Below are 7,948 nucleotides of genomic sequence, written 5' to 3'. Positions count from 1 at the left end.
GTGTGTGTGTGTGTGTGTGTATACATATATATGTATATATATATGTATATATGTGTATATATATATGTATATATATGTGTATATATATATATATTTAAAGTGTCAGAGGTAGGGTTGAGGAGGATAAAGTATTCTTTCTTTTATAAGCAAATTTTTTCAACTTGAACTTGAACATGAGGGTAATGGAAGGGCAAAGTACATTTCTGATCTGGCATTTTACAGAATTCTGACTGATTTTATGAAAGAATCTAAGACAGTGTGTAACAAAGGGATAGTTGCTGCAGGAGGGCTGCTAAACTCATCCTGATGAGAGAGGAAAGGAGGAAGAAGGAAGCAGGAAGAGGAGATGAGGTCTTAGTGTCAAAAAGATTTGAAGATCAATTTATATGTATGCTAATGTCGTGAAAAAGCCAAGGATGACATAGAAGTCTCCTACCTAATTGGCCACATGACTTGGTATGATATTTACTGAACTAACAAATATACAGAGATACTCAAATTTAGAAAAAACTGCGAAATTTGTTTTGCTTATGCTCTTTTTCAAATGGATGGAACTTTTTAGCTTTATTTCATATATATATGTTGTTGTGTGTATGTATTGTGTGTACACACCATGTGCATGTAGGTATCTTTGTCAATTAACAATTTTCCAGCCCCACCATAGATTATGATTATAATGAGAACTTACAATCTAGAGATATTAGTAGACTGTATTTTACATATAGCAGGTGGTTACCAGCTGCCATGTATCTTGGTACCACATTTCCAGAACACTCTTTAATGGAAAATTTTCACAAATGGTAATATTTTCTTATAAGTCCTAAGCATGAAGAATGAAAAAGGTGTTAATGTTCTTTACTGTTCTATACAGTGAGTGAAGGCTATGAAATTTTATATTAACTAGGAAAAACTCACTTATATTAATGTGACATTACATTTTATTTTCTAATTTCTCATGTCTTTCAGGTGAGTCTTCACTAAGAAATAAATGTTTCTGTATGGAAAAAAATGAAGAAATTATCTTCCTAAATAATTTAGGAGAAATGTCTATAGCATCAGAAATTCTGAGTTGATATGCATCAGACAATATATAAGTGAATTTTAAATTGTTTTAATATCATTTTCAAAATGTATTAAAGTCTTCTGCAGCCCATGGGAAGGCCACAAAAAATGTATGATCTAGTATTGTGGAAAATGGTGTTTTTCAGTCCTGGAATATTTCATGGCTTTAGAATCTCACTTAAATATTTTTGGATGTGTTTATATGTATGCCATATACATGTCTTCACATATGTATGCATGCATGGATATGAGTCAATCTACATGAACATGTATGTATAGTTGATGTCAGGTGCCTTTCTACATTGTTGTCCACTTTAGTTAGTGAAGCCATTTTTATTTATCTCTTGTGAACATATAGCTTAGCAGCTCCGGTTTGTCCCAGATGTCCTTTATCTGTCTCTTATGTGCTAGGAGTATAGACAGACACCATGCCTGCTCTGTTTCACTGTGGGTTTGTGGTTTCTGAGAGTTCAGTCTCCATCTCTCTCAATGGTACCTCAAGAGTTTTGTCCACTAAGCCATCTTCCAAGCCCTCACTTGAAAATTAACTATTAGAACTCACGAGTAGTTTTGCTAAAGTATAAACCAGCCTTACATTTTCAATTCTTTTCTGCTTGAAATTAAAAAGGATTTTTATGGAAGGTACCAATGACAGGAGTATAAAAATAGACATTACATATTTGTTTTTTTCACAAAGGAACTTAAAACAGCGTGCATAATAACAATAACAAAAAATACTCAGAATTAAAACAGCAACAAAAGGAGTAACCATTCCATGGAAATGTGCAAAGACTTAATGAAAAGGGGCAGTATTTATAACAAAACTGGGGGAGTTTGAAGGCTAAAGGTTGGGACCAAAACAGATTTTAGTTTCTGAGCAGAATCTTTACAACTGAGTAGCACCTAGTTTCCATGTCAGATGGTTTATACAAAACATAAATCACATCGTATGACTGTTCTATAAAGCCAGGGAGAAATGATGGATACAAGGATAGTTAATCATTCATTGAGCAAGTTTTTGATGTAGCTCACAGATAAAATTTCATTTTTGTTTTCAAATGAACAAAAATAAGCGTGGAAACTGGTGAGATGAATTAGTCTCTTTTTTACTTTAAGTTAATATTTTCTTACATAAAAGACTAATAATATAAAAGCCAGTGAAAAGTAAGGCTATTATATATTTCCTTTAAGTTTGCATCTATCAATCTTCACATTAGAGTAATATCTGACATATCAATAAATTATTTATGAAACTCTAAAAATTCTAACTTTGAGATGAACGGTCCTATGGCTTCAATAACTTTGAGAAAGATCTTGTAAAATAATGTGCGTTAAAATGTATTTACTAATAAGTTTAAGTAATAAACTAGAAGCCAAATTTATCTTCAAACCTGAAAAAACAAAAATATCATACCACATGAAGAGATTTTTCTTAAATATTATGGATGTTATTCTCTTCCAAACCACAGTAATTATATGAAACTTATAGTCCCGGGACTCTCTTCATTGAAAATTTTCTTGACAGGCTGTGAATCATGAAAGAGTTTGAAAATATTCAGTAACCTCATGTGTTTGTGCCAACCACAAAATTTGCAATCTGAATACACATACTAACACATACATGTGAATTCATAGATGTGAATCTCCAAGTCTTGGGCAAGGATTAAAATTTGTGAATAACCTATACATGATCTATAGTGTGCAGATCTTGTGGCTTTGAACTAAGGATCAGAACAATTTGAGGGAAATTAGCATTCAGTGATGTTCCTTTGTCCATTAAAATATGCATATGGCATAGTTCCTTCATGTACTGTTAGAAAGTAGAATAATACTGTGATAAAATTTTCCTCAGAAGATTTTGATTCAATTACTTCTTTACTTTAATATATGTGGAGAGCCGCATAGTGCTGCACCTTTAAGATGGCACTGGTCTCTGCCTTCCACCACCTGCTGGCGAGGACTCTTAGGAGTAAACAACTCCTTATATGGCAGTGGCAGTTGATCTGGCTTGTCTCCGTGTGTGTGGACCTATCTGCTGTTGCCATGTGGCAGACAGGGGTTGGCTAGCCCTAGAGTACTTAAGCCTGGGAGAGGCTTCCCTCAAGGTCGTCAGTTAGAAGGTGGTCAGTTAGAAGGTCATCAGTTAGAAGATTGTTCAAGGGTCCTGATTAAACTGCTTGGAGAAGAGCTCCTGCATTGCGTCTTCCTTGCTGGTCGAGGGTGGATGCGACAACTGGTGGCCCGTACGGGGAAACAGCGAAGCTCAGAACTTCAAGCAGTCAGGGTGGTGCACCGGTAAGTTCCCAGGTTAAGTTGGGACAAGAGAAGGCCCTCGGTAAAAGAGGCAATAAAGTTTCCGGGTAGGAACAATAAAGCTCCCAGGTTATTGGGACAAGACAAAGCTCCCAGGTTATTGGGACAAGACAAAGTTCCCAGGTTATTGGGACAAGACAGACAAAGCTCCCAGTTTATTGGGACAAGGCAAAGTTCCCAGGTAAATGGGACGAGGGAAAGTTGTGGAATAAGGGAAAGTTTCCGAGCAGATTGGAACAATAAAGTCTGCGGAACGGAGCCTAGCCATTTCACTCTTTGCTGCAGACAAAGAGAGAGCAGAAAAGTCTACATTGTTGCAGACCCAAAGTGAAAGGCACAGTGTATCGAAAGTATGGGCGCTTCTCAGTCGCACCCAATTTTTTTTTTTGGCTCTTCAGGAGCTGCTGTTATCTAAAAATTTGAAACTCAAGAAAAGCACCCTTGAAAGGAGGAATTCCCATTACTTGGAAAACGGGGGATCCAGTTTGGGTTCCTCAGTGGCCACTCTCCTCTGAGAAATTAAAGGCTGTCAAAGAGCTGGTGGCTGAACAACAGTCCTTAGGGCATGTAAAGTCCTCCACGTCTCCCTGGAACACTCCCATCTTTGTAATAAAAAAGAAGTCTGGAAAGTGGAGATTGTTACATGATCTACGTGCTATTAATGAACAAATGCAGATCATGGGCCCAGTACAACGAGGATTGCCACTTTTATCATCTTTGCCAGCCTCCTGGCCTATCATAGTAATAGATATAAAGGACTGTTTTTTCTCCGTCCCCTTGTGTGCCAAAGATAGTGAAAGGTTTGCATTCACCATTCCCTCATGCAATCATGAGGAGCCTGATCAGAGGTTTGAATGGGTAGTCTTACCTCAGGGCATGGCAAATAGCCCTACTATGTGTCAGCTCTATGTGGGCAAGGCCATTGCCCCTTTGAGAAGAAAGTTCCCAGCTTTGAGATGTGTTCACTATATAGATGACATCTTGTTAACAGCTAACAGTGAACAAGTTTTAGATCTAGCCTACGGGGAGCTGATTAAGTTACTGGAGAGGAAAAGATTGTTTGTTGCCCCCGAAAAGGTTCAAAAGGAGAGCATAATCAATTACTTAGGAACACGCATTGGGCCTGTAAATATATCTCCTCAAAAGATTGAGTTAAGAAAGGATAATTTGAAGACCTTGAATGATTTTCAGAAGTTATTAGGAGATATTAATTGGATAAGAAGCTATTTAAAGTTGCCAAATTATGAATTAAAGCCCCTATATAATATTTTGATGGGTGACTCAGCACTTGATTCCCCTAGGAAATTGACAGCAGAGGCTAGAGTAGCTTTGCAAAAGGTTGAGGAGAGACTTCAGAATGTCTTTCTACAACGATGGCAAGACCATCGGCCTATTCTTTTATGCATCTTTGCCACTGCCTATCAACCTACAGGATTCTCTGAGTGGAGAAAAGGCTTGCAATGTTGTCACACATTGCTTGGAAGCTTGGGCTGGGTGGGGAAAACCACGCCAACTTAAAACCGACAATGGGCCAGCCTATACGGCCAATTCATTCACCTCCTTTTGTGAACAAATGGAGATAAACCTAAACCATGGCTTACCATATAACCCTCAAGGCCAGGGTATTGTGGAACGTGCTCATCGCACATTAAAAGAATGCCTACAAAAACAAAAAGGGGGAGTAGGCCAAGGCCATGCCCCCAAGGAGAGAATATCGTTAGCCTTATTTACCCTAAATTTTTTAAATTTGGATATCCACGGCCGCTCAGCTGCGGACAGACATCAGAATTCTCATGGCCCCTCTAGAGGCATGGTAAAATGGAAAGATGTCCTAATAGGCTCCTGGCGAGGGCCTGATCCCGTGCTGACACGGGCACGAGGTTCTGTTTGTGTTTTTCCTCAGGACCAGCAAGAGACAGTGTGGGTGCCAGAGCACCTGGTGCGGAAGGTTCACTATGAAGACCCTCCTGAGGCTCGAGATGATGATAACAGTGACACCAGAGTTAGAGACTGAGGGAGCCGAAGGCATCTAGAGAACCCCTGTTTCGTGACATCTTCCTCTCAACCAAGTGGGCGGGTTTGGGATCCTTGGCGATACTCATGGTGCTAGCCTCCTCTATCTGCCTGTGGTTTATTTGCGAGGTTAGGGTTACACAAAAACGGAATGCAGCCATGATTATCCAAGCCTTTACTGCCTTTGAGGCCGGAGAGTTCCCCCAAGCTTGGCTGGCATCCATCAAGCCTTGAGTCATCACGTTCAGGTTGCGAGGCTAAGCACTGCACTTGAGGTATGCTGTCAGCTACTCGCAGCCTCAAGGGGAGCAAGTCTGATTGATGCGGGTTAGTGCCATCCTTTCCCCCAACTGATCCCAATGTTGTTCCCGCCTCAGCAAAAATCGGCACTGGACGGGTCTGACACTGCCTGGGCAGGGATGCTCAGGGAGGGTTAGTACAATGTCCATTGTTCTTTCTGAGATCAGACCTCTACTCTCACCTGTTTCGTATAAAAACAAAAAGGGGGAACTGTGGAGAGCCGCATAGTGCTGCACCTTTAAGATGGCACTGGTCTCTGCCTTCCACCACCTGCTGGTGAGGACTCTTAGGAGTAAACAACTCCTTATATGGCAGTGGCAGTTGATCTGGCTTGCCTCCATGTGTGTGGACCTATCTGCTGTTGCCACGTGGCAGACGGGGGTTGGCTAGCCCTAGAGTACTTAAGCCTGGGAGAGGCTTCCCTCGAGGTCGTCAGTTAGAAGGTGGTCAGTTAGAAGGTCATCAGTTAGAAGATTGTTCAAGGGTCCTGATTAAACTGCTTGGAGAAGAGCTCCTGCATTGCGTCTTCCTTGCTGGTCGAGGGTGGACACGACAAATATATACTGCTTTTAGAATAGATTTTCAGATTACAGCAAAATTGAATGGAAAGTAAGACATTTATCACGTATTTTCTATCTGACCCCCATGCAAAGTTTATCTCATTATCAGTGTCTGACCCAGAAGAGCATGTTGATTTTAATTGGCGAACCTACAGTGAGGTATCAATATTATCCAAAGTATATTAGTCACAGGAGTATTTTGTACTCTATGGGTTTGCACAAAAACAAAGACTGGTTTACTTCTGTCAGAATATTCCATGATCCATTTACTAATTCTTTCATCCATAAAGCCTAACAACTATGGATGTACTTTTATTTTCTGTATTGTTTCAGCTTTTTCAGTGTCATATACTAGAATTGAATAGTATAGAGTCTTTTTATATTGCTTCCTTTCACTTAATAATATGAATCTGACTTTCTTTCCTTTGAATACCAATTTTATGCTCTAATATTCTATTATCTGGGTGGTCTAATTTAGTTACATACCTAATAAGGGCATATTTGTCTCATTTGAATGGTCTTTTGTGATTATAAATTAATTACAAAATTTCTCCATTCCTTGCCTCCTTTGAAACCTTCCCATACACCACTCCCAGCTTTCTTTAAATTTGTACCTTCATTTTTACTGGGTAACAGCGATATTAACACATATACAGGTAAGTGGAAATATATTTTCGTCTGCTTTGGGGGAGTACCAAAGACTGTAATAGCTAGATAGCTTGGTAAAAGTATATTCCAACATGGCCATACAACTTTTCATTTCCATCAGCAATGAATGAGGTCTCTTACCTCAAACCCTTGTGAACATTTGTTACCTATCTTTATTATCTTTCTGTTTTTTTCAGGTTTTATACTTTCTTGATTGGATCACATCCTTGTGGGATCCTTACAACCTTGTTTCCTTCTTGAAGCTGTTCTTCCCACATTCCTTACTGTTTTCCTTGGAAGTGCATTCTTACATTCTTAGTATAACATTTGTCTCTCCGATTGCTTTTATCTCCCACAACATTCCCTCTTGGGAAATCAACTAGGAAAACTAAAGGGTGAGAAATATAAACATGTTTTCCATCAGCACACACTGCATCCATGTTATGAGGCCTTACTACTCATCATAACATTTTTGATTATTCAGATGTTTCATGCACTTTTCTGCTTAAAGACCTAGCCTGTGTTGACTTTTATACTTTGCAGCAAATTTACTTAACTTCTCTGAGTCTGTTTGTTCATCTGTCTACTGAATGATCATACCAGTTTCCTGGACTGTTTGCTTTGTAATTTGTTATATCTATTTTTTTCTATAAGATTTGTCATATTTTCTCATTTGCTCATTTTAAGCCTTCCCTCCTTTCCTTCTTTCCTCCCTTCCTCCATCCCTCCCTCTATCCTTCCCTTCCTTCCTTCCTTTCATCCTTACTGGATGTAGTGACCTTCACTGGCTGGTGTATTGAAAAGAGGAGGACTCTTTTAGCCTTCCCCTTCCCCTGAGTGTTTGGGAAGGACACAGTAAGAAAGATGCTTTGTGTGGTGGCTGAATCAGTGCTAACACTCCCCACAGCCTAAGGGTCTTTCTCATATTTTGGGTGTTCTTGATAGGATGACTGCTCCAGCCTTCCTACCCCTTGGAAGCCATTGCTGGTGCCAAATGTGTTCTTTTTCTTCTTCTTCTTCTTCTTCTTCTTCTTCTTCTTCTTCTTCTTCTT

Source organism: Grammomys surdaster, unplaced genomic scaffold (assembly GCF_004785775.1).
Source record: "Grammomys surdaster isolate TR1022 unplaced genomic scaffold, NIH_TR_1.0 99, whole genome shotgun sequence".
NCBI lineage: Eukaryota > Metazoa > Chordata > Mammalia > Rodentia > Muridae > Grammomys > Grammomys surdaster.
This window is presented reverse-complemented; position numbering follows the sequence as displayed.